A 1,005-nucleotide genomic window follows, 5' to 3' on the forward strand; every position below is an offset into this window, starting at 1 on the left:
TATGAGCCACCCTGACTCAAGACCCCCTGCACAGTGGGACTGGACCGTGGTGATCACAGGATGTTTACTGGCTGATTCCTGTGAGCAGATCAATAGGCCTTTCTCCCTAGGTCCCCCCCCCCACCAATGGAAGGCAAGAATTCCACCGCTGCCCCACCACTGCCCCCTACTGGCCGCTCTGGTAGTACAGTGCCTAAGACATCTGACTGCTAACCAGAAGGCTGGTGGTTCAAACCCAGCACACACTCCTTGGATGGAAGACTCGTCAATCTACTTCCATAGAGATACCGCCTCGGAAACCCAAGGAGGGTTGCTACAAGTTGGGATTGACTCAAGGGCAGTGAGTTTGGTCTTTAAAATATGCAGAGACAAAGTGGATGCCACCCACAGCACAAGAACCACCTGCTTCCCGGGGCCTGGCTTCCAGCTGCGCCCCTCCACTGCCATGCATTCCAGAACATTCCAGCACTGGCTTAGATTCCCACCCAAATATGGGCTGGGGGACCTCGTGAGCCCCAGGGGGCACCCCCACCCCTTACTCTCTCGTCCCTAGAAAGCCCTCCCAGGTGAACTTAATGTGGCCCCACTGAACTGTAGCCTGCTCTTAAAGGATTAAGGCCTCTAATTTGTTACGGTCACTAAGAATGCTGTGCCAAAGCTCCAGCTGTCTGTCAAGGGTGGGGCAGTCTGCTAATTGAATGTGCTCAGGAAGGCCTGACTGCTCCAGGCTGTTCCATGGCTGTGGGGAACAGGTACTGTGGGGTGGGAGGCAGGTGCCTCATAGCTGTGGATGACAGGGGGGCACGCAGTCACCACAGGACAGCACCAGGAGCACGTGGCCGCCTCCTGTGATGAAGTGTGGCCAGAACAGAACAGAGCGGCCGGAACAAAGCCCTGTCTGGTTGCCTCTGGCGATAGTGAGCCAACTGACTGTAGTCTAGTTTCTCTCTGCTTTTCCCCACAAAGTTAATACCAAGTCCTATCCCTGTTTGTATCTTCTAAGGA

This window comes from Orycteropus afer, unplaced genomic scaffold (assembly GCF_000298275.1).
Source record: "Orycteropus afer afer isolate SDZICR_OR568_19922 unplaced genomic scaffold, OryAfe1.0 scaffold00744, whole genome shotgun sequence".
Lineage (NCBI taxonomy): Eukaryota > Metazoa > Chordata > Mammalia > Tubulidentata > Orycteropodidae > Orycteropus > Orycteropus afer.